Consider the following 27,008-nt stretch of genomic DNA (forward strand, 5'->3'; position numbering starts at 1 on the left):
GAGGAGGGCATGGCAACCCACTCCAGTGTTCTTGCCTAGAGAATTCCATGAACAGAGGAGCCTGGCAGGCTAAAGTCCATATGGTCACAAAGAGTTGGACACAACTAAAGTGAAACTTAGCTTCATATATATATATATATATATATATATATATATATATATGACTTAGCTGTATATGTATATCCCCTCTTTTTTTATTTCCTTGCCATTTTGGTCACCATAGAGCACTGAGTAGAATTCCCTGAGCTATACATTGGTTCTCACTGGTTATCTACTTTATACATAGTATCAATGGTGTATATATGTTGATCCTTTAAATATCTATAAGCAATAAATGCTGGAGAGGGTGTGGAGAAAAAGGGACCCTCTTGCACTGTTGGTGGTAATGTAAATTGACACAGTAACTATGGGAAATGGTATGGAGGTGCTTTAAAAAACTAAAATGGGTGAGTGTTTCTTAAGGGAGGTAGTGCCATCTCCAAGGGGAATTTGAGGAACATAGGGCAATGGGGTATTATTCTGGCCCATTGTTTCTCAACAGAGGGTTATTTTGCACCCCCAGGGGACACTTGGAAGTATCTGGAGATATTTTTGGTTGTCACAACTTGAAGGGAAAGAGGGTACTACTGGAATCCAGTGGGTCAAGCCCAGAGACGCTGTTAATTAGCCTCCCCACCACAAATAACTATCCAACCCAAGACGTCAATTGTTTCAAGGCTAAGAAACCCTGCCTAGAGATTGGAAGGATTTAATCATCCATGCTGGATCTGCAATGCCCAGGACAGTCCCATGTCAAGAAGAATGATCCCAAGTCTTTGATTTAGGGATTGCAAATGCCCTTTTGGGCAATCATGTTGGTAAATTTTTTACTTAGTAATGATCTGAGTCTGGAATTTAAATCCACTTTAAATACAGCAAAATCTTCTTTTGAACAGCTTCACTTTGCATGGGATTATTCCTGGAATGAAGCTGAAATATAAATTGGGTGAAGGCGGTGCTTGGCTTTATCTAAAATTCTATCAATTTGTTTTCCATTTTGGATAATCCAGGCATTGACCTCAAAGCTGCTCCTGGAATGTGAGTTGCTACAACACACCTGCATCAATCGACATTTGCAGCAGACCCGCTCACAATGATGCCACCCATACACATGAATATACTAATTTAGCTCTTATTTCAAGATGTCAAATATAGAGAAAGAATGTCGACAATATTCAACTGAATATTTGTCTGAAATTTCAACTTATCCATTGTAACTAGGTACAAGCATCAGGCTGCTTCATTATGTCTCCTGGCAGAGAATGGTTTCCCGATAATTTACATATTGAAATAGACATTATTTTATTATAAATTGCTTTCATTTTATTCCTCCTTTATATTACAGTTAGGACATTATATTGATTTTTTTGAAATTACATGTGTATGAAGATGAAAGGCATGAATTTCATTTTAGGATGGTAAAATGGGTGTTATAAAATAGGTGTAATGGAAAGAGAGTGTTGGGCCTGTTGGAGTAGAGATCCACAGTCCTAGACTAGTTCCCATGTTGATGGGAAACATTAAGGGACAGAAGACAGAGACTCTAGATATACTACAATTCACAAAACAATTCCACTCGGTAAAGAACTACCTTGAGTCTCACATGAATTTTAAATGTTCTGCAGAGTATTCATGAAGGCAAACCTCTGTTTGTAATAATCTGAGTTCAGCTACTTAATGAGTCAGTTTTTGCTGTGTAACAAACAATGCCCAAAATCTCATTGACTAAGCACAGGCATTTACTTTCCTTACTCACAGATCTATGGGTTAGCTCAACTTGACTCTTGGCTGCTCTATCTGTCTCTCTTCCTCCACAGCCCGGCATCTACCAAGAGCACGCCATTCTTCAGCAAATAGCAGGAATACAAGAGGCCAGGCCGCTCCTATATCACCTGCTCACAGTCCATTGGTTGAAATAAGTCACATGGCCAGGTCCACAAACAATTGGATGGTGAAATAAGCCCCACCTCCAGGGGGAGGGACTGCAAAGTCACATGACAGAGTATGGGTACATGAAAGTTGGAAAAACTGGAAGCAACATTTAACCCAGCTGTGTTTTATGTCTAAACACAAATTACTGTCAGTTTTCTTTTCCACGCTCAATGAAAAGCTCACTGGATAAATGCTTTCACTACAGAATGTAAAAATGACACAAACACTTTGAAAGAAGAAAGAAAAGGATGGGTAAACTCACTTGCCCCAACACTCATAATTCCTGTTTTGAAAACCTACTATGTACCAGACACTACATGAGATATTTTTGTCCTCGCAGTAACCTAGGATTGTCTTCATTGGACAGATGGTAAAATGGAAGTTCAGAGCGGTTAAGAAATTCACTTGGTGTCACACAGCTCACTAGGGTTGGAGGCCACATTCAGATTTACATGCATCTGACTTCAAAGCCTGCATGCTTTCTGTTTCATCAGGGCATCACTCTATGGGTTTGAAGAATCAACCCTGACTCAAGCCCTCCCAGGAACCCTCAGCTACTGGTCCTGGGTTCTAACATTGGCTTGAGTCATTTCTAGCTGCTGGAAGGCAAGTTGAGTAACAGGAACATGTGACATTTATTTAGTTACATATCTCTGGTGGGAGGTTTCGGGGGCCATTAATGTAGTGTGTCTGCATGGCTAGTTTACATGCTACTTCTTGTTATTGCTGTCTCTATTCCATGGCCCTCACACTCAATTTCAATTCAAAGTTTGGCAGTCAAGGTGTCAGAGCTAAAAAATGGAATGGCCTCCCTCCGAAATGAAATAATTTTGTTGTTCAGTTCCGAGCGATTTTGTAATTTCATGCTTGTGTATGATAATTTTATGCTGTCCTGCCTCACGTAACTCAGTTCTGGCAGATCCTGACAGGTGATAAATACAATCTTTTCCGCCCCGCATGCGACAGGCCGGTGCGAGATGGGGGGAGGGAAAAACGGCAATTTCACATCTGAGGCCAGTGCACAACTGGAGGCAGTGGCGGTCCCAATTCTTTCATAATTTCACGCCTGGATTCCAGCCGGCGTCACCTCTGTTGTGGCTGAAGGACCCACAGGTCAAGGGAGCCTTCTTGAAAATGGAATGGCGTTGGGCAGGGGCCGGGGCACTGGCAGTTGAGGAGGGGATGAGGGGAAAGTTATGACTTCGGGCCCGCCCCAGGCTGGCGCATCGTGGGCTGGCGAGGCTCAATTTATGGTCCTGCCCCCTGCTTGTGTTCTGTCCTCTGTATACTCCTACGGGAAGAATTCCTCCTGGAGGAATTATTTTTACAAATCTGTTAACCATCTGAAAGATAGCCATTTCCAATAAAAAAAAAAAAAGAAGGAGGAGGTTATATCTTTAGAGACGGAGAAAGATAAAGAGCGAGAAGGGGGAAGGAGGGAGAAACTGAGATAGAATAGGACATGACTAGGCTCCTCTGGTGGCTCAGTGGTTTAAAAAAAAAAAATGCTCTGTCGATTCAGGAGCCACAGGAGACATGGGTTTGATCCTTGGGTCAGGAAGATCCCCTGAAGAAAGAAACCCAGTCCAGTATTCTTGCCTGGAGTATCCCATGGACACGGGAGCCTGGAGGGCTATAGTCCATGGGGTCAAAGAGAGTCAGACACAACTTAGTAACTAAACGAACGACAAGACATGAACTCTGATGCTTACTGAGACTCTTCTGTGGCCCATTCTGAAGCTCTATCAACTAACCTGAAAGGAGGAGGCATGATCTCTGTTTTAGCACATGAGAAAACAGGCTCAGTGATGTGAAAACCCTTTCCTTGTAGGTCATGAGAAAGCAAGAAACAACCTAGACACAAGTGTATCTAACTCCAAAGTCAAGGCTCTTTTCTTCCCCCTTCCCCACACTAAGGTTATTTTCTTGAGCCCAGAGCTTCCCAGGCAAGTAGAGGATTCAGAGTCACTATGTTCACAGAAGGTATACCTGGACCTCTCCCTCTTCCCATGCACCATCCCAGTTTGTGAAGATATTTCCACAACCATGACTCCATCTGGACCCTGGGAACATTAGCTTGCTTCATTCCAATGCTACCAGTGCAAAATGAAGGCTTGGAGGCTGGAGTTGGGGAGAGAGCACTGGGTACAACTGACCTGGTCCCCACCTTCATGGAGTTTATAGTCTACAGGAGAAGATGGAAGATAAAGAATAAAGAAAAAAAACAGGTCTAAAGTATGACAAATCCTATAAAGATTCATGAACTAGATGCTGCTACAGGGAATGCACCTAAGGGGGTTTTTGAAGGAAGACTCTCTGCTGAGAGATGATCAGGTTGAGACTTGAAAGATGAGGTTGTAGTCAGGGGACATCCCTTCCCAAAGCAAAGAGCTTTTGAGGGGTCCCAGGGTGGGACAGGGCTTGGTCTATTCAAGGAAATAAAAGAAGGCTTGTGTAGCAGAGCATATTGTGAGTAAGGGGAAGATGATGCTTAAGGGATCAGTGATGGGCAGACTTGGCCTTCAGGTCAAGGAAAGGAGCTGGAACCCCATCTGTGGAAGCCACTGAAGCATTTCCATGGGGGAAGATGGGATTTGACTTAGGTTTTTTTAAGAAGGGTATTCCACCATGCTGGTGGGAAAAAAGATTGGAAGAGACAGGGAAGCAGGACTGGAATAAGTACGGGGACCAGATGGGATCTCACTGCTCTCTAGGGGTGAGAGGACGGTGGCCTGGGCCAGAGCAGAGTGCCAAAGGTAGCCAGATGTGGTCAGACTCCAAAGAGATTCATGGATGTATCTTGAGCCAGAACTGTTGGAACTACTGATGGGTTTATTAGAGGTCTGACAAAGAGGGAATAATTCAGATGAAAGCTCTCTCCTTATACTCTTGAGTTTCTTAGAAAACTTTATTTTTTCCAGCTACTGGAACTTTCATGAGGAAGTTTTTGCTCCAAGACACCTTGTGGGCATGCTGCGTGCTCAGTTGCCTCAGTCATGTCCGACTCTTTGCGACCCTATGGACTGTAGGCCACCAGGCCCCTCTGTCCATGGATTCTCCATGCAAGAATACTGGAGTGGATTGCCATGCCCTCCTTCAGGGGATCTTCATGACCCAGGGATCGAACCTTCATCTTGTGTGTCTCCTGCATTGCAGGCAGGTTCTTTACCCACTGCGCCACCTGGGAAGCCTTCCAAGACACCTTACTTGTGTGTAAAGAGAGTATTACATGTGATGCACAGCAATTACAGGGAGGTCTCTGGTAGGTCATGGCCGAGTGTGTGAACCTTAAGCCTAGACAGAGAGCCTTCCCTCTTGGTCAGAAGGGTAGCCACACATTTGCCAGAGATGCTGGCAGGATCTATCTCAGGGATGAATTATTTGGAAGCTCCCCTTACAAATGAGCTTTCAGATGTCTGGGCGTGTTGCCTACAAACTGGCTTTATCCTTCCTTTTGGGACAATCACATATAAATTCCTCCTTGTTAGCTATCTTTTGGGACAGTCAGTTCCTGCAGGATTAAAGGTTCCTGTGGGAATCCCCCAAGATCCATTTCATGATCATTAAGTAGGCCTGCCCCTCTACCAGAGCTCTGGAAATCTGTGGGCACATGAGCCACAACGTCCCAGGCCATCACAGGGTCATGTGGACTCAGGCAATCTTGAGTGCCAGACCCAAGAGATCACTGAGAGTATGAGGATACTGGGGTCCCAAGTGGCCCAGTGATTTGCCCAAAGTTACAAAACAATCATGGGCTCTGACACAGAGAAGACAAGGGGACATCTGCCTTGGAAGCCATCAAGGAGACAGGTGTTCTAGAGAGCTCATAAATATGTATAAATAAAAACAATATCTAAGTCATCATTGTATCCCCAGGTCATAATATAGAGGCTGGATGGAGAAGATTCTACCAGCATTTGTTGAAGGAAATGCTACATTTACTGAGGACTTACTCATGGGTGTTGGGTCTCCATTCTACTTTCAAGTAAGTGAATCTAAGCATAAAGAGAACAGGAGGTGGAGCTCAGACTGAACCCATTCACTTGGCCCCAGACTCTGTGTCCACACGTTACCACCTCACCTGAAAGCAGAGCTCACCAGTGCACAAAGCACTCAGCGGTCACTCTGAGTAATCTGAAAGGGGCAAGCACTACTGGCGAGGGTTATATAGACCCCACACCGATGACCATGATGGCACATGGCAGGGTCACGTAACCAACCAGCAGGTGGCTAGCCCTGCGGTCCAGACATGATTCCTGGCCATGCAACTTTGCTGGGACCTCAGTTTCTATACCTGAAAATAAGAGGGGAAAACGGTTGCCTTGCTACATAAATGTGCTGTGAATAAGAAAGAGTATCATGGAGGGGAAAATTGATCTACCCACTAGAAAGTGTTCTGTCCTCTGGTAGAATTTGATTATATTAAAAGCTCTTTGGAACTCAAAGCTTTTACACTTGCTGTTCCCTGGGCCTTGTCCCACCCTGATGCCTTCACCTAATAAACTCTGACACCCTCCTTCAGGACGCCAATGAAGTATGTCTTCCTCCAGGAAGACTTCCTGAAACTTCCAGACTAAGTCAAATTCCCTTTTGTTGTACACTGCATGTCCGCCCTCCCAACTGACACACATTTCTAATCACTCAATCATCATCTAAGTCCCCATGACACCACAAGCATGTGAGGCCAAGAGCACATCACAAGGTCACATCTCCATCCACCCCACATATTCATTTATCCATTGGTTCAGGAATCATGTATTGGGCAGACGCTCTCCTAGAATGAGAGATGCAGCGGTCACGGAACAAAACGAGCTAACATGTGAAGAGACAGATTGCAAGTAGTGGACATTACAGTGCACTGGCAGGTCGCGATAAATGCTATGACAAGAAAATAAAGCCAGATGACATAAATCGTTATTGACCAGGAAGTGATCACAATGATTTGCTTATTCAGTCAATGAGTCTACTTTTCTGTGATCTCCTTCAAGGCAGGGACTGTGTCTGACCTACTCATTCTGTGACCCTGGTGCCTAGCACAGTGCCTGATACAAGCGAGGTATTAAAGAATATTCGATAACTTAATGAATAACTGAATGAATGAAATAGATAAATGAATAAATGAAAAGACAGATGGATGGGTGAATGGACAGGTGAGTGGGTGGGTGACTATACGGATCGCTGGGTGAATTGACGGATGGACAATGGAGAGATGGTTCCAGACATGACTAGATGGTTGGATGAATATCCGTGGTACATTCAGATGGACCAATGAAACAGAGAATAGAAATAGGAACCTGATACTGGGCCACCAGAATCCTGGAGCTCAGAGATTGGTGTTGAAATAAACAAGAGATGAATCTTCCCCATAAGAGGAAACTCAGCAAGGTGGTCAAGGCACTTTCACAAGCACACGGGGATAAAGCTCTACCTTAAGTCGTGGGTGCCGGTTTCAGAGACATGTGCAAGCAGCTGTGTGTTCTCACAGTTGAAGGCTTGTCTCTCACGGAGGACTATCCATGCACAGCTGTCATCAATGCTCCATTTTTTTCTCAGGGCCACTTTGCTGACATCAACCTGAGGAGTAGTGTGACGTTAAAAAAAGGAAAAAAAAGAGGCCAGCTTTGGTGTCAGATGGTCGGGTGACTCCCAGCTCTGCCATCTGCCAGCTGTGCAGATGGGGTGATTTTTTCTTCTCTCTAAGCTTCGTTTCCCTGGGGCCAAACTATCAGGACTGATTGCAACCTAGCAGGGGAACCGGGGGAGTGAGGGTTACTCACACCGCCAAGTGCTCCCCGAGCCTAGGCACACAGGAAGTGCTCAGTTGGTCACAGGTATTCTACTGCCACGGCACTGTTGATTTAACCTGTCCCCGCTTATGTTTCCATTTGGGTCACTTCCAATTTTCCCTCTATTTTAAACGCCACAACAGAAATGTTTGCAGTTACTGTTTTGCGTACACCTGTGATTAATCCCCTAAGGTGAAAGCTCCAGAAGTGAAAGTTGCTGAGCCAAAGGAAAGGAATGCTTTTATGGTCTTCGATACAGAGAGTCAAAGAGGTGGCGGGACCCCTTGTAAATATCATTCCACGAGCACTAGTGAATGTACAAGTTGCCAGATTTAGGAATCCTCTTCTTAAAACCCAAGACACAATCCCATCCCTTATTGTACGGATGGGAAAACTGAGACCCGGAGAGGGGTAAGAACTACTCAGGGTGCTCGGTGCTCAGTCATGTCCGACTCTTTGTGACCCCATGGACTGTAGCCCGCCAGGCTCCTCTATCCGTGGGATTTTCCAGGCAAGAATGCTGGAGTGGGTTGCCATGCCCTCCTTCAGGGGATCTTCCAGACCCAGAGATTGAACCCGCATCTCTTACATCTCCTGCACTGTCAAGCAGGTTCTTTACCACTGTGTCACCCGTGAAGCCTCCCAAGGTAGGATAGGTAGGATAACAACAGCGATGAAAATCAACATGTGTGAAGACTAGGGATGCTGTGATAAAACCCGCTACACATTGGACTATCCGCTGCTCACAGCACTACTTCTCCAGGCTAAGTGTCATCATCCTCTCCACACATGTGGGGAAATAAGACCCCCCAGAGAAGTGAAACACTGGAGCCTAGGGTCACAGAACTCATATGCAGTGAGGCTGGGACTGGAATCCAGGAAGTCTGGCTCTAGAGCCTGCGCTCTAACCATGAGGCTAAAGGTGTTCCCTGGAATCACCAACTCAGAAACTAAGAGCTTCTAGACTTGGAGGGCAGAGTTTGGACAGTTTAGCAGGGCATGGGTGAAAGAATTCCGAGAGACAGAGTTTGTTTCCGTGTGATTGCTCTGAATCCCTCCACCCTACAGGTGTTTAATAAGCCAACATCCCAAGCCCAGTGCCATGTGTAAATTAATGCCTGTCTAGACCACAAAGTGTATGGCAGTGCCAGCTTACAGGTCCCTGTGTGGATTCACAGGTCCCCCAAGTGGATTCCCAAAGTATAAATTTCAGCTCCAGCACACCTCAGTTCTGCTCTGCCCTGCACAGTGTCCTAGTAGAGGGTCATGGAGGGAAGCATCACAAAGTTACTGGCCTGCTTTGTTTGCCTACTCTGGAGTTGTCCCATGTCTTTTTGCAAACTGGAGGCCACCAGGGAGATCATGAAATCTGCGACAGACTCTTAAGCAGCTTTGTGACAACCCAAGGAGGAGTCACAGAAGGGCTTATCGCCCCAACTCTGCCACCTTCCTGCTGTGTGACTTTAGAAAACTGCCTTAACCTCTCTGAGCATCCCTCTTTCCCATCTGCAACAGCAACATTCCCACTGGCTGGCTCTACATCACTTCCTCAAAATGCTACAGACCCATGAGCATGCCTATGACCTACTTACTGCCAAACCCAGCCTTTGTCAGAGTTAATACACCCTTTGCCACTAGTGCAGGCCACAGTCCTCCCCAGTCATCTCCATCTCCACACATCTGGAAATTAACTTCATAACTTCCCATTTTGCCATCACTCGATGAGTAACCATAAATCACCATTGGTTTGGGTTGCATATTTTTATACATCGCCCTTTTAATGCCTCTCAGAAAATATAAATAAAGCATACATAACCATTAAAACACTCTGGATCCTGAAAAGTACATAAGAATTTATTTGTCTCCATGTGGATCATACATATTGTATTAAAACCACATAAAGGGGTTTAATAAAATGGCAGAAAGAGAGGCAGGAGAGCGGCATCTCCGGCAGCGGGGAGAGGTGGAAGTGATCTTCCTTTGATGCCTGCTAAATGTTCCAGCAGATGAACCCTATATTCTGCCAGGAAATGAGTTTGCCACCGGCCTATTGGGCCTGTCGTAAGAGGTTGGTCTCACCACGGTCATCCCTCTTCCGCGCCCGGCAATACATTACGCTGCCTCAATTTTTCATTCCTTGCTGCCCGAAATGCAAATTTCTTCTCTGTTGTTTATATTAGGTTTTCAAATATATGGAAATCCAGGCATCTGGAGGGAAATGCCAGGGCCATGGAGGCACTCAATCTGTCTTTTTCCTCGGACTGACTTCTTTCCATCACTTACATGATGCGTGATGGGGGCCAAGTGTGCAGTACAGGGTACCAGGACGGAAAAGAGCTCCCCGGGGTAAAGAATGGCAGAGGGGAGCTTTTGAACTGGGGGCTGCACTTTGAGCCACGAAGGTCTGAAGGGGCCTCGTTAATTAAGTGCCTGGGGACTGGAGACTCCTCCAGACATGGTGGGCACCAAACTCGAAGTCTTGAAAATAGAAACCTTTCTGCATTTGGCCACAGGAATATATTGAGCACCTACAGCATACCAGAAATTGTGCCACGCTGATGAGGTTTTCTTTTCTTCGCTTGTGCTCAGCCACTCTGTCGTGTCTGCCTCTTCTGTGATCTCATAGACTGTAGCCCTCCAGGTTCCTCTGTCCATGGGGTTTTCCAGGCAAGAATACTGCAGTAGGTTTCCACTTCCTCCTCCAGGTGGTCTTCCCGACCCAGGGATTGAACCTGCATCCCTTGGGTCTCCTGGGTTGGCAGGCAGATTCTTCACCACTACACCACCTGGGAAGCCAATATCTATGGTCAAAAGCTTCACTGAGCTCATCTCATTGTCCCAATTGGCCTATGGCATAAGTTTATCACTTCAATGTGGCAAATCAGAAATGGTGCTTTTATAAATAACACATGTCAATCACACAGCAATGAAGGGCAAAGGTTGAGATTTAAACTCTGGTCTTATAAATACCAATTCCCATGTTTTTCTATGCCAGGGATCTGCAACTTCTTTCTATAATAAATATTTTAGGCTTTGTGGATCATATGGTCACCGTAGCAATGACTCAGTTCCGCTACTGCATTTCAAAAACAGCCCTAGCCAATGTGTGAACAAATGGATGTGTTTCAATAAGGCTTTATTTACAGGAATAGGCAGTGGATCAGATCTGGCTTACAGGCTGTGCTTTCTGCTGCTGCTCTCCCAAGGATACCCGTGACATGATCACAGAACTTGATGTTCTATTGTGACTCACCAAGATCACACACTGCAGATGCTGATCTTCTGGGGACCAACTGAGTCCCCCAGGAAACTTCATCATTGTCATCGTGACATGCATAATCTTTTTCCAAGTTCACAGCAACCCAAAGAGGCAGGGATTTTAATCTTCCCTATTTGAAAGGGAGAAAACGGAGGTTCAGAGAGCACTCATGCTCGAGTTCACAGCCGAGACACTGGGCTACAGACCTTTGGCAGGTCAGGAGGGTTCAGAGGCAGTGTGACCGAGAGCAGAGGCTGCTCCTGGTGGGAGCCTGGACCACTCTGGGAGTCAGAGGTGGGACCGAATCAGACATCAGAGAGGGATGGGCCTCAGCTGCCAGTCTGTGTGACCTCTTCCCACTCAGCCTTCTCACCCAGGACCATACTCAGGGAATTCCCTGGCGGTCCAGTGGCTAAGACTCCGTGCTTCCAACCCAGAGGACCCAGGTTCAATCCCTGGCCAGGGAATTAGATCCCACAGGACGCAACTAAGAGATTCCACATGCCACAATGAAGACTGAAGATACTGCGTGCTGCAACCGAGACCCGCACAGCCAAGTAAATAAATAAACATGAAAAGAGAAACAGGAAACCACGACCACACTGGAGGAGAACAGCACGTGGGTGAAGATGGAATCAGAGATGCGGGTGATGCTTCCACGTGCCAAGGGAGGCCAAAGAGTACCAGCAGCCCAGCAAAAGTTGGCGAGAGGCACGAGATACCCTCTCCCCAACAGCCCCAGAAGGAACCCACCTGCTGGCACCTTGGTCTCAGACTCCCAACCTCTAGAACTGAGAGGATAATTTCTCTTCTATAAGCCACCCAGTTGGTGGCACTTTGGTATGGTATCCCTGGGAAACTGATACAGCTTTGTGTGTCGCCGGCATCCCAAGCGTCAGCTCTAAAAATCCTTCAGGTGTCCAACCCGTTCCCCAGCTCTGACAGGCTGATTCTCCTTCCTCTGAACCATGAACTGGTTCCATCCATAGTTTGAACTTGGGACCTCGACAAGGAAATTGGAACCCAGAGAGGGGAAGCCACACGTCTAAAGTCACACAGTGAAAAAGCTGAGCAGTTCAGGCGTCTGTTAGGCCAAGATCTGTTGCACTGCAAAGAACCCAGGCCTTTCTCTGTATCACATGAAAGAGATATATGCAAATGGCCAATGAGCACTTGGAAAGATGCTCAAAGTCACCAATCGTTCAGGAAACGCAAATCAAAACTACAGTGAGATGCCACCTCACACCCATCAGGACAGACGATCAAAAACAAAAACAAAGATTCTTCAGCAAACTACAAGCGTTGGTGAGGAAGTGAAGGACTTGGCATTGCTGGTGGGAGATGAAATGGTGCAGCCACCACGGAAAAGAGCACAGACATTCTCAAAAATATTAAAAATAGAAGTACTGGATGGTCTAGGAGTTCTGGGCTTCCCACATGGCGCTAGTGGTAAAGAATCCTCCTGCCAAGGCAGGAAACAAAAGAGACCTGGGTTCGATCCCTGGGTCGGGAAGATCCCCTGGAGGAGGGCATAGCAACCCACTCCAGTATTCTTGCCTGGAGAATCCCCACGGACAGAGGAGCCTGCTGGGCTACAGTTCATAGGGCCTCAAAGAGTCGGACATGACTAAAGAGACTTAGCAGGTGCGTACTAGGAATTCTACTTCTGAGTATAAACCTGAAAGAATATTATACCCGAAAGGGTCTTGAAGGCACAGTAGTCAGCCCATGTTCATAAGTCATTACCGACAATAGCTAAAACATGGGAACAACCCAAATGCCCAATGGATAAACAAAATACGGTATGAACACACAATGGAATATTATTCAGCCCTAAAAAGGGAGGAAGTTCTGACACCTGTGACAACATGGATAAACTTAGAGGACATTATTTTGAGTGAAAGAAGCCAGCCACAAAAGTACAAAACACTGTATGATTCCACCCACAGAGGTCCCTGGAGCAGCCAGATTTCTAGAGCCAGAGAGCAGAATGGTGGTCACCAGGGGTTGCAGGGAGGGGGAAATGGTGGGGGTTAGTGTTTAATGGGGACAGAGTTTCAGTCTAGGAAAATGAAAACTTCAGGAGGTGGGTGGTGATGAGGGTCGCACAACAACGTGAACGTACTTAATGCTGCTGAACTGAACACTTAAGAATGGTTAAGATGTAAATGGTTAAATTTTGTAAGGGTACTTTGCCACAATTTAAAAAAGAGAGAGAGCGATGGGACACTCCCTGGAAAGCTAGCAGTTCCAGCAGGGGTGGGGTGGTGGCAGGGGCCACAGGCGAGGAAGCGGTCAAGAATCCCTTGTTAGTCTCAAGGTTTCCCAGCTCTGGGCCTGCTGCTCTCTCCAAGCAGCACTTAGCTCCTCCATCGAGTAGGAACATCAATCATCTCTTCTTCCTCCCAGAGATGAATCTGAAAATGCTCTATAAACCCTAAAGTGTTGTGCTCTGCTGTATTGCCATTTTCTGTATACCTCCTGGTCATCAGAAGCCCATAAGTCTTTGACCTTAGATGCCTTCCCTCCCTGCCAAAGGCCCCCATGACCCTATGGGAAACTTGTCATTGGAATTCCATTTCTGCTATTCGTGCCCTTGGCCACTGTGATGTGCCCCATGAAGGCATGACAGGGACCCTCGAGTTCCTTTCTGCACCCAGACATTGCTCAGCAGAGAGGTGAAGACCCCTAGGGTCTTGCAGCCACCCTCCACCCACACCTCAGGGCCACACATTACAGCAGCATCTCTTCTAAATAGATTCCTTTCACCCTTAGGAAGGAAATGAGGGGTTGCATCTTTGGTGGGTGAGACACTGGAGCCGGGGGAGTGAAGGAGGTGACCTCAGACTGAGCTTAGGGACATAGAGATCCTCCCCACCCCCCATAACCTCACCAGAGCCAAAAGCAGGAGCAGAGGGAGGGGGTGGTACCCACCTGTGCCCCAACCCCTGAACTCCTGCCCCCCCTGCAGCTTGTGGGACCCTCCTTCCATTCTGTTCTCCTTCAAAGAGCCCCTGAGGTCTTTTACTTTTTCACTCACCATCCGACAGATATGTACTGAGTTCCCAGCATGTCAGGACGCTGGGAAAGAGCAGCTTCTGATGCCACTCTGAAGCTCTCTGTAAAGTGTTCATCAGAGCCTAGACTGTGGTGACCCCATGACACTTCTCCGGGTTTCCTCCAGGAAAAGCACATCATCAGAATTTCCTGAGAGCCGCCCCCACCCTCTGAGATTGCATTCCAGGGCTGCAAACATCTCTTTTCCCTTCCTTCCACCTGGGCTCTCTAGACGGATGCTCCAGCCCCTGGGTCTTTGGCTCCTGATCTCCATGTGGATCTATCTATCATTAGCCAAGGTCAAGTCGCCAGGTGCCTCCTATCATTTCTCAATTATGGGTGGCCCCTGGGCCAGCACCATAAAGTGGGCTCTGCTTGGCTCATATTAATTAAATATCACAGGCTCCAGGGAAAAGAGCCAGGGAGGGGGGCTTGGCAGCTGGCCTCTCTGGAGCAGCAGCTTTTTCTCAAGGTAAAAACGCATTCATTCACTTGTATGACAGATATTTATTAAGCCCCCACCTTGTGTGTGCCAGGCATTGTGCTAGTTTCAGGTCACCCAGCAGCAAAAACGACCAACACCGATTATGTCTCTTGGTGCATATACACCAGTGGTGGTGGTCGTCGTTTAGTTGCAAAATCGTGTCCAACTCTCTGCAACCCCATGGACCTGCCAGGCTCCTCTGTCCATGGATTTCTCTAGGCAAGAATACTGGAGTGGGTTTCCATTTCCTTCTCCAGGGGATCTTCCCGACCCAGGGATCGAACCTGGGTCTCCTGCATTGGCAGGTGGATTCTTTACCACTGAGCCACTAGGGAAGTCTACACACCAGTGGAAGGGTCCCCAAACTTCAAGACACATATTTATGAACTGGTGCATTAACCCAGAGAGAACCTCCAGGCTAAGTAACCAGGAAGACAAGATTCGGGGTGAGAATTGCCTCTTCATTTATGAATTAGATAAGCATAAATCCTGGAGATCCAAGGCAGCCTGGCTCAGGGCATGGGGCCCCAGGAGTAAAGAGAGCTGTTTTCTGAGGCTTTCTTCAGCCCTATCACTCTGATTCTGTGACTTTCAAGTTCTCTGGGGCACTTCACTTACCACTGTCCAGGAAAAAATACTAATAGTTATAAAAACATAACTAAAAAAAAACTTTAAAAAACTACTAACTTGAGCACTCACTAAGTGTCATCTCACAGAATCATCACCACCAACATGCAGAGATCCAGCTCACCCTGCTTGATGCTAAAAAAAGATCTCAGGGTTCAGTGAGGTGAAGTTACTTGCCCCAAACCTCACAGTGAAAGCAGGAACATTCAGGGCTACTGCTTATAAAGAAAAGTCTGTTTTGTGTCCTTGGGTTCCCATAGGTGAAACCTACCTATTTCTCTACCTTATTTCTTTCTTCCTTTCTTCACTCAGTTAGTGGGATATAGCATGCCAAGTCCCTGTAGCATGCCCTGCCTAGAACATGGGAGACATTTGGCAAGTTATCCCAGAGAGGGCATCCATGCACCTGTCCAGGGATGGTGACTGCTGAAGTCGGGGTCCTAGCATGGGCCAGATACCAGACACACACTTTCTCATTTGATTCACCCAGCCACCAGTAAGCTGGGTGCACCTGGCCCCGTTTACAGATGACACTCAAATTCAGAAACAAGGAGCTACTTCCTAAAGGTCTCTTGGTTCACAGTGGACAGCATGATGGCCCCAGTCCAGGTCTCCCTGACTCCAAAGCCCTGGTTCTTTCCACCATTCTGTTCAGAGGAAAGATCTGAGTTGAGACCAGATTGGCAATGGGAAAATGACAGTGCAGGCTGCCGAAAGAAATGCTTTGGAGAAAGGCCTCCCCACACTGTGATCTCATGATGGATAAAGAAGATGTTTCAGCTCCTATTCTGGACATCTCAAGGTTTAGGATTTTAGCGATGCCCTGGCTATCCTAATATCATAGTCAGAGATGCAGATCAAGCTCCGCCTCTTCAGACATCCCTCACCAAATCATGCATGGTCAACAACCAGGAAATAATAATGAACATTTACTGCGTGCCAGACACTGTTCTATGTACTTATACTGATTTCACCCACATAATAACCCCATAAGCTATTACCCTTGTTTACAAATGAGGAAACTGAGGCACCGTGAAATTATATCACTTGTCTGTAACTGTATGTCACATTGCTCAGATGGTAGCACAACACTTATCTGAACGCTGGTGTTTGGGGATGGAACCCAGAGCCTTCACTTACAGGAAACGTCATCTTCCCAAATGCATGCCGGTAAGAAATTAGTTGAGTAAGTTAGGAAGCATCTACCCAATGGAGTACTGTGCAGCCATCAAAGAAGCTGACGGTTGTTAACACATAGAAAAATGCAGAATAAAAAAAGATATACATTTGCATGTGGTATTATTTCAACAGTATCTAAAAATGCAAAGGAAAGATTATAGAATATTCTGAAATAAGTTCAGCTACCCAGTCATTCATCCATCCACCTACTCATTCATTCATCTGTCCATCTATCCATCCATCTATCTGTTCATCTGTCCTTCCATCCATCCAATCACCCATCCATCCATCCATCCATCCATTCATCCAATCAACCACCCATCCATCCATCCATCTATCCACCCATCCATCCGTTCATTAAGTACTTACTGATGCCTCTTTGTACTGACTGCCCCTGAGATGACCATTGGGACTATAAGGTTAGTGAACCATATAGGGTTGTTCCTTGCCCACCTGGAGCAATCTGCATATTCAGGGAGATCGCAACCAGACAGCGCTACATGTAGACAAGTTCATGGTGATTATGACATGTGTGTGCGTAGGACATGGCAATGGCCTCAAATGGCAGAACCACAACCTTCAATGGAGAAAGGAAGAGAGGGGCTTCCAAGAGGAAGTGGTGTTTAGGCCGCACCCTGGAGAGAGAGTAGCAGTCATCCAAGGGCCGAGAAGAGAGGTAAATGCCATGGGCAAAGGGAACAGCAATGTCCAAAGACCCCTAGAAGGGAGAAGCTCGGCCCAATCCAGTGACAAAGGAAAAGCCAGAATCGTGGGAGGGGGTGAGGTGAACAAGAAGTGGGGAGAGGATCATTTGCCTGGGGTCTGAGATTAATGGTAATTTTTTCTTCCTGTCTTTGTAATGAGCATGCATTTCTTTAATAATGCAAAAAAAGGTTTAAATAGGGTTAAAATAAAAAGAGTGAAGCTTCCTGAGGATGACATAGAAAATCTAGGAAAAGGGTTGTCATTACAGAAAAGACACTGGGGCAAGAAACAGACCTGGGGCTGGTGAGGGAGGCAAAGACCCAGCCCTTCTTGACCCCCCACTCTAGACTTCCTTCCTTGCTGGACCTCCTCTGGGGGCTTTGAGCAGAGAAGGCAGAAAAGTGGGGAGAGCTGGAAGAATCTGGCATGTGGAATAGATATTAATGTCGCAGAAGGGGGAGCCGGGGGGAGGGCAGACTATTAAAATTCTGTAGTCCTGAAAAATACATAAGTCTAAAATAAGACTAATGAGACATTTACTGGTGTGGTTGCCTTGCATTAATGACCCTGCTGAGGATAAGATCGCAGAAGGCTTTCAATGTAATTACCAGGCTAATGATTAGCTGTGACATCACTGGAGACTAGAATGCAGACCTCGCTTTGGATCGCTTTCAAAGTCAGGACGCTGCTGACCGCCTCGACGATGCCTGAGCAATCTTGGGGTGCTGGCACCCCACCCCCTCCACCCACCTCTGGCTGCTGCGGCTTGTGGCTTCCAGCCAACACCTCTCCAGTCTCCCTCCTCACCCCTCCCCATGCCTGCATTCCTGGACATTTTAAGGAGGCCTCTGGGACCATGGACTTCAAGCAGCAATTTGTCAACACCAGTGGGGGCTGGGGGGTTGAATGCCTGGAAAAGTAGGAGCTACGAGGACATCCAGAAAGAATCTTTAATGACAAGTGATGCATTAACTGATGAATGCTTTCAAAACCCTTGTGCCCCGTGAGACCGGAGCAAGACACAACAGGAAGCATATAATGCTCCATCCGAGAGAGTCCTTGGCTCTGAGCCCATCCAGCCCACCCATTTGAACAGATGGGGAATCCTGAGGCCCAGAGAGGAGAATCGGCTTCCTGAACATCACCCAGCAAGCCTTTTATTTGCCATGTGGATTACAGGAAAATAAAAGTGCAGAGTGATGATCATATCCTGCCTTCCCCCTTCTGGAATCTACAGGGCTCTAAACTTATAATTGCATCCCTGTCATCAAAACTCAGAAGAAGTTCTTACTAGCTGCTGACCTTTGATCAGGACTTTGATTAGGACTTGCCCGTCCAATGTGGGATTAGGCAGGACTGTCTGGACAGTGGCATGGAGATGGGAAATGTTCAGTGAAGCTCGCTGTAGTGTGGCTGCAAGACTCAGGTCTTTATTTATATTGACACTGAGGAGCCAGGGAAGGGATAAAGTATAGGGTACAGCTCCTGGTCTTCAGACTAGCTGACACCACTAGGGACAAACAGATCTTCATACAAGGGCAGAGTGTCCTCATTATCAAGAATCTATGAGAATCAGGTAGCATGGAAACATCTGTCAGGAAGAAAACCCTCATTCTCACACAAGTGCATGGTCAGACCCTGAGAAGATATGCCTCCTTGACTTTTGTACCCCAAATTCTTGCCTCACCCCAGTCCTATTCCTGAGGCCCAGATAAGGACTCTTGTACAAGAGATTAAAAGACGCTTGCTCCTTGGAAGAAAAGCTATGACAAATCTACACAGCATATTAAAAAGCAGGGACATCACTTTGCCAACAAAGCTCCGTATAGTCAAAGCTGTGGTTTTCCCAGTGGTCATGTATGGATGTGAGAGTTGAACTATAAAGAAGGCTGAGTGCTGAAGAATCGATGCTTTTGAACTGTGGTGCTGGAGAAGACTCTTGAGAGTCCCTTGAACTGCATGGAGATCAAACCAGTCAATCCTAAAAGAAATCCACCCTGAAGATTCTACTGGAAGGACTGATGCTGAAGCTGAAGCTCCAATACTTGGCCACCTAATGTGAAGACCCAACTCATTGGAAAAGACCCTGATGCTGGGAAAGATTGAGGGCATGAGGAGAAGAGGGAAACAGAGGATGAGATGGTTGGATGGCACCATCGACTCAATGGATGTGAGTTTGAGCAAACTCTGGGAGATAATGAAGGACAAGGAAGCCTGGCGGGCTGCAATCCACGGGGTCGCAAAGAGTCGGACACAATGGAACAACTGAACAACAACGAGAGATTAATTGCAGGAGAGTTCTAGAGAAAATTTGTAAGGATGGGGTGAGCCAGCCAGCAAAGGAGAAGAAGAAGCAAAACAAAGATGTGGTTTTGGTTGAGGTCCAGGTTCTGCCTGACCTGACCTGGAGCATCAATGGCACCAAAATATTTGTCCCACAGGAAGCCGGAGGAGTTCCGTAAGAGTTCGTCATCAACTAAAGACTGTCCCTTATCTCCCCAGGCGTTTCTAAGCAAGGCAGCTCCAGGACGTATCTTCAGAAGTAGGGAAGATGAGGGCTATCAGCAGCCTATACTCACAGAAGCTGGAGGCTCGGCACCCTGGTCAGGTAATGGGACCAGCAATGTCTCTCACAAGTTCTTACCCCCACAGAATGGCTGTGAAGTTTAAAGAAGGGGATGTGCACACAGCTCATCTTGTTACAATGGTGCAAAAGCAGGTTCTCAGCAAAGTACAGCTCATACCACCCTGGACAAAACTGTAAGCTCCAGTGGGGCTGCCTCCATCTCCATCTTCTCCTCTGTTCTAACCCCAGTGCCTAGTTCAGGGTGAGGCTCACGGTAGTGTTCATTTATTTGCCAAATGAATGTATTGCTACTAATAGTCTCCGTGGGTGTAATTTTTGCTGAATCTGAGACCGCAGATATGTGGCAGGTGAGTCGGATTACCCTTTCCAAACCTGAGCTGACAAGATGTTTCCAGGGGTAGAGGACCTCCCCTTTTATTTGGGTCTTTTTTTTCCTTTTGAATTTACAGTGGATGGATGCTAGGGGCAATGTCTCCGCCTCCCAAGCCCCAGCGTGAGCAGCCCATGGAGGCCCCTTCTCTCCCCTGTCTGGTTGAGGTATCTGGCTCTCTGCACACCCTTGGCACTCTCAGATGGTTCCCACTAGCCACCCCCAAGCCAGACTCTATGCAGGTCATGGTGACACTGGGCTCTTTCTCCAGGCTGTCTGTCCATGCCCCTTAAATTCTGATCTGAGCTTTCCAGCCTTTGTCAGTTTCCCACCAAAGGTACGTCTGGGGATTTGAGTTCTCCTTCCATATTTTGTAATCTAAACCTTCCTTTTCAGCAACAAGTCCAGAATGCTGGGCTAGAGAATCTGTGCTCAGTCGTTTATTGTCTTTGGGATACAGCGGGCCCAGGGTGCCACTCTTTTTCTGTGTGACTTTAAGCAAATTGCTGCCTGAGCTGCAGTTTCCTCACTCAAATAAGAGGGAATTGTTATGGTTACCTCATCAGGCTACAGTGAGGATTTGATGAGATACCTTGAGAAAGGAGACCCTGATCAGTAACTCTCCTCATTTAGAATATTCATGGCACCCCATTGCTCTATGATGAAGTCCAATCATTTCAATTCCCATAAGGCCATATCTAGCCTGGCTTCTATCTAAATCTCAGATATATGTTGAGCCCTGTTCTACTTTCTGTTGTTTGCAAGTTTCAAACATAACTTCAGGGCCTCTATATGACCCTTCTCTGTTCCCTATTCCCTGCTACATAAATGCACACTCCACATTCAACTTTAATTCATCTTTCAGCTCTCATTCAAATGTCACCCTTTCCAGGCAGTCCTCCATGACCTCTACATCAGCCTTCTAAGTTCTCACCACTCTCTGCTTTTATCCTTAATGCACTTTTTATGCAATAGGCATGATGGTCTGTGTAGTTCTGTCTGCCCCACCAGTCTAGGACCAACGTGAAGGCAGTGATATGTTTGGATGTTCAGCCCTGTACCCCAGTGCCTGGCACTGAGTAGGTGCTCAATAAACACACGATAAATGAATGATGGGTACCACTACAGGTGGATAAGTGCCCTGGGCATCATCCTGTGAGCCCCGTGCATTAGGTTCTAGCCATCATAATTGTAAACAGATCCCACCCCCCCATCATCCCCCCTTAGTCCCACCTTCAGCTGCCTGCCTGCTGAATGCTATATATTTTCAAGATATTACCTTGTATGTTGTGTATTCACGCCACCCCCGGCAGCTCAATCTTCCCCTCCCCGGCATCCACTGGCATAATCAACCAGGGGCCTGCCCAGAACCTGCCAAGCTTGTATTAATGTTGGCTCATGAAGAGATTTATTCCTTCCTAGCACAGCTCGCACTGGTCTGGGCTCAGCTAGCACTTTCCCCACCCTTACCCACCCCCACCACGTACATGCACATGAGCTCAGTGTTGAGTTAGTTGCCATTAGCTTTGGGGAGGGGAAGCTCCTCGGCCTTCGTCTAGTATTAACCCCAGAGGGTTTCAAAACCTTTGCATCATTGGGGCAGAAAACCCTCTTCCTACTTTGCTGAGGGTCACAAGCACATTGGGAAGGTGGTCTTACCTGGAGGTTTAAATGCCAACCATGGGGTCAGACAGCTGTGTGATCTGAGTGGATAATTTACCTCTCCAACAGTCAGTTTGTTCATTGATAAAATGGGGATAATATTAGTGGGATAATGTCATAGGGTTGCATGTGTATTAAATGTATAATTCAGAAAGGAAAAGCAAGCCCATCCTGCCCATGGGGCTGGGAGCAAATTAAGATAGAGCATTGACTCCCACCTCAGTCCAAGATGGAATTAATCTGCAGTCTCTGAACCCTCCTAGCTCTAATAACACACCCCACAGATAGAGAGACAAGAGCATTTGCCCTAGATTCAGACTACAGCCCTGCTCATCTGATTCTGTTCTTGCCACATGTCCTGAGCTCTGTTCACATCAAACTTTTCACTGATCCCAAGGCACATCACATTAGCACATGCTGTTCCATGTGCCTGGATTTCCCTTCCACCTATTCTCTGCCTAAAACACTTATATGCATCCTTCAAAGCTCAGATCTAAAATCTCCATTTGTTTGTAGTTTTTCCTGATCTCTTCCCTTCCTCTTCAGATTGAAGCAGGGATCATTTCCTGGTTTCCTGCAGAATCTCATTTAATGTTTTATTTTAGCATTTTTTGCACTGCACCATCATGACCTACATCTTCCCTGGTGGTTCAGATGGTAAAGAATCTGCCTGCAATGCAGGAGACCTGGATTCAGTCCTGGGTTGGGAAGATCCCCTGGGGAAGGGCATGGCAACCCACTCCAATATTCTTGCCTGGAGACTCCCATGGACAGAGGAGCCTGGCAGGCTAGAGTCGATGTCATCACAAAGAGTAGGACACAACTGAATGACTAACACTTCCACTTTCACCATGACCTGGCTCTTCCACCAAGTGGTGAACCTCCTGAGGATAAGAATTCTGTTCATCTTTAATCCCCAAATGCTGAGTGCTTAGCATGTGGCAGAAAATAAATCCATTTTTGAATGAATTATTCTTTGTATCCCCAGAGTTTAACACCAAGATCAGAGCATACTGCTTATCTAATTGATATTTGTGGAAATAATCAATTGATTATTATTTATTTATCATGTAGCCCTATAATTTCAGGGCCAGGTACTTGAATGAATGAACTGTTATTCACATTCCTGGAGCTTAGTATGCTGCCTGGACCATAGTAAATGGCAAGGAAAGGCTCTCATCAATGTTTATGCCTCCAATACCTGGTATAGTGTCTAGATAACCACAGTAACCACCTTTCTGCAGCTCAAAAAGCATGGGTATATTTTGCTCACCTGATGACACAATATAGTTTTAGGTCAGCAGAGGCTTAGCATAGGGGAGGGGTTATGCTCCACCTGCTCATTCAGGAACCCCATATACCGATGGCTCTGCCAGTTTCAACAAGAGGCCTTCTAGGATTGCCCTGGGTGTTGACACCCAGCTGGCAGGTTGGGGAAAGAGCATGGAAGAGCACATGCAAGAGGATTTTAAGGGCCAGGCCAGGGAGTGACCTGCATCACTTCTGTTTACATCCTATTGGTTAGAATTCCATTCCACATCCACACCTAACTTCAAGGAATTCTGGGAAATGCAACCTAACTGTGTGTTCAGGAGGAAATGGGTTTGATGAGGAGTTTAGCAGTCCCACGAACTAGTCAATCAGCAATAAGTATTTGAATGAAAAATGTGAGTAATAAGTTTTTCTGTATCTGGACTCCATCACAATGTTTGCACACCGCATGTGTTCGTTAGACAGTTGAAATAATTCATCTTTGTATCCTCAAAGCTTTACATGGTGTCTAACATTAAGATGATACTCAATAATTTCAGATCCTGATATAATGATCAGCATATGTTGAGAATTTAGGAAATTGTGACCTCCATAAACCTGGGCAATCAGCCACTCTTGCAGACTGCTGCCTTCTGGCCTTTAGACCTATTGGATCTGTCCTTATCCTTTGGGTCCGTACCAGCCGCATCCCTCATATCATCTTACATGGGGACCTGGCTGATTCTAGCTCCTGGGCAGGAGTGAGGTTACCCCCCATGTTTCCCAGGCTTTGTGTATTCTACAGTCCCGAGCAGGAGAACTAAAAGGAGGGGGTGGGGAGAGAGAGCAGGGTTTTCGATTCAAGGTCTGCTCCCTGCTTGAGTGATCAACATCATTTCCATACTATAATTACATTGCCCAATCCTCTCCTGATTTTACTGCTATCTTGTAAGCCGTCCCGGTTGTGAGTAATTTAAAGCTATATGAGATGTCAGACTCTGTGAAACAATCACCCCTCAAAGAAATATGGCCCTAGATCATAATTGATAAGTCCCATTAGGCAATGGGGCCTCTTATTTCCTATTTGGTCTCTTCTGAGATGGCCTTGTTGATTCGCCTAATGTAGACTGTGTCCCCAGCATTGCTGAGGGAGAAAGATTCATCTGGCTTTGGGGGACAAGGGCTCAGGAGCCACAGGCCAGGGAGTAGGAGGAGAAGGAGGCTGGGACTTGGGAGGGGGTGGGGGCTCCTGGCTAGGCCAGATACACCCTGGCTGGATTTTCTCCGTAATCGGCCTGATTTGTCTGGTACAGAGAACTCCTACAGGGACAGTTTACCACTTCTGGGGTTTAGATCTGCAGCCAGAGGAGCTGCTCTTATGAAGCTTGATTAGGATGAAAGGAAGAGGGAGAGCATCTGGCCCTGATCCCAGAGGTCTCCCCGAGGGATGTCCCAGGACTCTGCAAGTGGTCCAGAAGAGGCACTCATCTTTTCAAAGGCATTTCTGACCCTCTAATACTGCTGTCTCCTTCCCTAGGCCTCTGTCCCTTAGGCCTGGCACTACAGCTGAGCTAGGATGTAGGAAATAATTGTGGCTATATTGTGCTATTCCAACATTCAGGATTGATTTGTTCAAACATCTTCCCCCGTATTTTATCCTTTCACCTGCATTATCTAGGCCTGGAGCTCATAGAGGAGAGGCCTCTCCTGTCAAACAGGAAAGCAAACTGAAGTAGAGGGAAAGTCACTGAATCAGGAGTCAGGCACTGAGGTTCTAGGCACTATCCTGTCATCAACATGCTGAGATGCTTTGAACAAGTCCCTTCCCCTCTCTGGAACCCAATATCTCTATCTTAAAATAAGGGGCTAATCAAGAATGTCTTTGAATTCGCTGCAAGCACTTAAAACTCAGAGAGTCCATCTAAAAGAGGTTTACGGCTCCTCTTTCAAATTCTGATGAAAAACGCTCTTCTCACAGCCCCCACATGGCCTCCAATTCATTTGGAACAAGAGGTGGCTACCCTGTTTAGATGGGGCATGTGCCATCTAGTTAACCACAGTCCCTATCATCTTAAACCACAATCCCCACCACTCCCTATCGTTTTACAACTTGTCTCTCTTGTTTGTGTTATCAACTGGCTCATGTAGGCTTATGTGTTTGGGATTTCTGAGTATCTGTCCCCCAACTCCAGCTTCATCAATCCACAATAAGCTCACTCTCACATAGGAGTGAATGACTGATAATTATCCCCTGGGACTGCTTCTCTCCAACACTAGTTAACACTGAGTAGTATGACTCAGCACCATGGACAGATCACCAACCAAGGTATTGGAGGCAAGAGACCTGCCTTGTGGGCAGCCACCCATTTGCTTGTGATTGAGATATGCTGGCATGCCATCCTGTTACTACCACCCAAGTCCTGAGTCTCTGCTGATTCTGTTCTCTGCCTGATTGATTTGTTTGTAATTCTGTCATTCCCTGTGATTTGGCCGGGAGGGTGGGGGGACGGGGATGGGGTGGGTGACTCTTCTCTGGCAAGACATGTCAAAACTGCCTGTCTATCTTTTGGGTGCAACTGCTGTTTTCCAAGCACCATCGTCCATGTTGCTGTAAAGAATGATGGATCTGATATCATATATTACTGTTTGTGCACTTTCATTTTTGATATCTGTTTTTCCTTCCAAAAAGTACTGAGTGATTGAGAGGCCATGGTTGCTTTTTTGAGATGCATCATAAGGCCTCCTTCATGAACAACTTGGCCAGGCAACATGGATCATCAGAGATAAGGGAAAATTGTCAAGTGCCTCCAAGCTGTTTCTCACAGGCATCTCTTTGTGAGTTCCACTCCCACACACACACACAGTGACTCCCCAGGAGCCCACGGCTGTCAAGAGGACATTGGTTGGTGAAGCTGGTTTAAACTCCTTGTAATTACTTGGCACAGTGCTCGAAACCCACCACAATTTGGAGCCCACTGAGTGACTTCTCTGTGCCAAACACCACGCTAGGAAGTGAAAAAGGAATGTCTCTAGTTTCAGGAGTTCATATTCCAGTGGGCAAGACAGACAAAAGACATACATAAAATAGCAAGAAGTGGTAAGTGTTTGGAAGAAAAATTAATCTGAGTAAAAGAAGGATGATAGCGGTGGATGTTTTAAATTAGTCAAGCAAACTCTCCCAGGATGTGGCAATTAAGTGGAGATCTGGACCAAATGACAGTACAGGGCATTCATGTACCTAAGAGAGGGGCATTTCAATGGGAGGAAAGAGCAAATGCCAAGGTCTGGCAGCTATTATCATGCCTAGCACATCTGAGGACTAGAAAGGTCTTTGTGGCTGGAGCAGTGAAGGAAAGAATGGAAAAGGCTGGACCTCATCTCCTGTTCCTCCTACTGACCCTGGTCCTAAGTTCTCACTTGGGGCTCTGTATCCATCAGGGGTCTCCAGAGAAAGAGAACCAGTAGGACACATAGATAAAGACATAGACCCAGACCTATGAAGAGATTTATTCCAAGACCTTGGCTTATGCAACTGTGGGGCTGTCAAGTCTAAAATCTGTAGGGCAATTCCACAGAAAGGAAGTGTTCAGGTAAGAGCTGAAGCTGCAGTCTTGGGGCAGAATTTCTCCTTCTTCAAAGAAACCTCTCAGTTCAGTCCTTAAAAGCCTTTCAAATGACTGGATGGGACCCACTCTTACTCTCAAGGATAACTTCTTTTCTCTAAAGACAGCTGATAGCGTATGTTAACCACATCTGCAAAATACCTTCATGGAAACAGAATAGGGTTTGAGTGAATCACTGGGTGCCAGAGAACAGCCAAGTTGACACACATGACTCACCATCACAGGCTGTTTGAGTCCTCCATACCATTTTCCACCCTGTGCCTCTGCTCAAGTCAGCCCCTCTGCCCACGTCTTCAAGTGCATCTCCTACATAGTGGCCAGCACTCTGCCCAGAGGATGTACTAAAAACACGTTGCCATTATCTTGTCAGCCACCTTAGAGGGACTGAAGAATATGTTACCAACTAAAAGAGATCATTTCAATGTCCATATCTGGGATTTAAGATGT

At 46.5% G+C, this 27,008-nt stretch overlaps 1 protein-coding gene across 19 annotated transcripts in view; it reads right to left on the reverse strand.

Annotated features, from left to right (window-relative positions):
* The window catches only part of LOC145525154 (uncharacterized), a 371,065-nt gene that overhangs the window by 234,353 nt on the left and 109,704 nt on the right, over window positions 1-27,008 (reverse strand). For 8 of the 19 annotated variants that reach the window (XR_014068040.1, XR_014068048.1, XR_014068051.1 and 5 more), the window contains one exon: window positions 7,400-7,545. The exons of the other annotated variants lie outside the window; for them this stretch is intronic. The gene's annotated coding sequence lies outside the window, so the exon portion shown is untranslated. The remainder of the gene's footprint in view (window positions 1-7,399; window positions 7,546-27,008) is intronic. 19 annotated transcript variants of the gene reach the window in all.

The sequence above is a fragment of the Giraffa tippelskirchi genome, chromosome 11 (genome assembly GCF_054371585.1).
Source record: "Giraffa tippelskirchi isolate mGirTip1 chromosome 11, T2T-mGirTip1v1.2.pri, whole genome shotgun sequence".
In the NCBI taxonomy this organism is placed as follows: domain Eukaryota; kingdom Metazoa; phylum Chordata; class Mammalia; order Artiodactyla; family Giraffidae; genus Giraffa; species Giraffa tippelskirchi.